The sequence below is a fragment of the Eumetopias jubatus genome, unplaced genomic scaffold (genome assembly GCF_037043125.1).
Source record: "Eumetopias jubatus isolate StellerSeaLion01/CBP00866 unplaced genomic scaffold, mEumJub1_p1.0 scaffold_3, whole genome shotgun sequence".
In the NCBI taxonomy this organism is placed as follows: Eukaryota; Metazoa; Chordata; class Mammalia; order Carnivora; family Otariidae; genus Eumetopias; species Eumetopias jubatus.
Window position 1 is genome coordinate 143,135,653 of NW_028274809.1, and position 2,495 is coordinate 143,138,147.

General features: G+C 42.5%; 1 non-coding gene across 1 annotated transcript; it reads left to right on the forward strand.

Moving 5' to 3' along the window:
- The first annotated feature begins 1,476 nt into the window (after positions 1–1,476).
- On the forward strand, positions 1,477–1,549 carry TRNAE-UUC (transfer RNA glutamic acid (anticodon UUC)). Its single transcript has one exon. It is a non-coding gene; the product is annotated as a tRNA-Glu (tRNA).
- The last annotated feature ends 946 nt before the right edge of the window (positions 1,550–2,495 follow it).

Sequence of the window (2,495 nt, forward strand, 5' to 3'; positions counted from 1 at the left end):
GTGGTGACATTTGTCCAGCTGGATCACTCCTGGGAACTCTGTCCTAACTATATCCTTTCCCAGTTTTGTTCTCTCTTAGTTTCTCTCCGCCTACCCTGATACTCGAGTGTGAGTATTGCTCCCCTTACTTCGGGGCCAAAGGAAACTCAAAGCTGTGCAAGACCTTCTACCTTCACACCACATGGCATGTTTCTTGTCTCGCTCCTGTCCTCTGCAGGCTGTGGGGACTCAGTGATCTTCCTAGATCTTTGGGCAGCAGGAAGGGCTCTGGGCTCTCTTGGGATATCTGGTGTGCATTGATTTAGGCGGGGCCGGGGGACAGAGGCCTTCTCAGGGGTGCAGAGGTGCTCAACTTCCGGCCCTTTTTTTCCCTTTCCTCAGCTGGGGTAAACCTTATCTGACTTTCTAGAACAGGAGAACCTGGCTCTGACCGATCATATTTTATTCCAGATCTTTCGTTTATGCCTCAAGTCCTAGACTTTTGAAACTTAAACCCTTTTTTCTCAAACTATTGCTCTCATTTTCTTCTGTGTCAGGTCTTCCCCGAGGAAGCAAAAATAGAATTCTCATCTACCTTGGGTGACAGAAAGTATGGCTATTGGAAATACTGTTAATATTTCAAATGATTACCTATGACTGACTGATATTCCATATAAAGAACCGGAAGTGCTGTGCCAAGGTCCCTAAGGGTATCTCTCTGCCTTCCTTCCTGCCCCTCCCGCCATCTTGGCTCTTGCTCTTAACGAACCTCTCAGAGGACTGGTCCGACATACTGCTTCTTGAGGGCAAGAGGCAGACATTTTCTTTCTCTCACAAACTGGTACAAGGCTTTGCTCAAAACATTCACCACAGCCCCCTGCCCATCTGTAGGCGGGGAAACCACACTTCTTATGTGTGGGCTGCTGACAGTTTTTTTGTGTATTCGAAACACCCAGGGTCAAAGACTTGTCATCTTAGGCAGATGCCATAATTTAGTTAAGAACTTTAGTGGGAACCTGGTCAACCGAACTGTGAGAGATGCCATGTTTTCCTCTCAGCCTGGTGAACTCCGGGAAAGCCCTTCACAGCTGGGAGATGACTGAAATGTGTCATGGAAAGATACACATTCACTAAGAGTTTGCAAGAGGTGAAGGGGTTTAGTGGATAACAGAGGGAGTACCCAAAATAGCATGTACCAATGTTACAACTGGGGGAGAAATGAGAGGATTTGGTAGCCATGGGATGCCCCCAGTCACTCGAATTCACTGTGTCAAAGGAAATCAAGTCCTCGGGAACTTTGTAATTTTAATTTTTTTATTGTGGCAAAATATACATGCCATAAAATTTATCACTTTAATCATTGTAAGTGCATATTTCAGTAGCATTAAATATATTCACATTGTTGTGCAACCATCCCCACTATTCATCTCCAGAACTTTTTTCATTAGCTCGTATTGAAATTCTGTACCCATTAAAATTAACTTCCTATTTTGGGGTGCCTGGCTGGCCCAGTTGGTAGAGCATGTGACTTTCAATCTCAGGGTTGTGAGTTCAAGCCCCACATTGGGTGTAGAGATTACTTAAAACAAAACAAAACAAAACAAAACAAAAAACAAAACTTCTCCAATCCTTCTTTCCTGCAGCCCCTCATAGCCTCTGTTTTAGATTCTGTCTCTATGAATTTGACTGTTTTAGGTACCTCCTGTAATCATGTAATAATTGTCCTTTTGTGTCTGGCTTATTTCACTTAGCATAGTATTTCAAGTTTCATCCATGTTGTGAGCATGTCCCAGAATTTCCTTCCTTTTTGGGGTACATAATATTCCATTGTATATATATACGGCACATTTTGTTTCTCCATTCATTTGTTGATGGACGTTTGGGTTGCCACTTTTTGGCTATTGTGAATAATGCTGCTAAGAGGACGGGGGTACAAATATCTGCTCATGTCCCTACTTTCAGTTCTTTTGAGTATATACCCAGATGTAGAATTGTTGGATCATATGTCAGTGTTATGTGTACATATTTAAGGATCCACCATAGTGTTTTCCACAATGGCTATAGCATTACATATTGTCACCAACAGTGTGCAAGTGTTCCAATCTCTCCACATGCTTGCCAATACTTGTTATTATTATTTTTATAGTGGCCATCCTGATGGGTATGAAGTGTTATCTCATTGTGATTTTGCTTTGCAATTCCCTACTGATTAGTGCTGTTGAGCCATTTCATGTGTTTATTGGCCATTTGTTTGTATTCTTTGGAAAAATGGCTACTTGAGTCCTTGGCCCACTTTTCAAAATTGGGTTGTTTGTGTTTTTGTTGTTGTGTATCGACCTTGGGAACTTTTATTTGCATTCCCTTCTCTTCTCCTTAATGAAATGCTGTCACATGTTGATATGTTTGTCAGAGGAGAGAGGTAATTTAAGAAGGTTGGAGGAGTCCGGGAAGAGAGAGCACCAAGATTCTGTCTCATTGCACAGGATTATGTCCAACCTCCTCAGCGTATGAGGCCC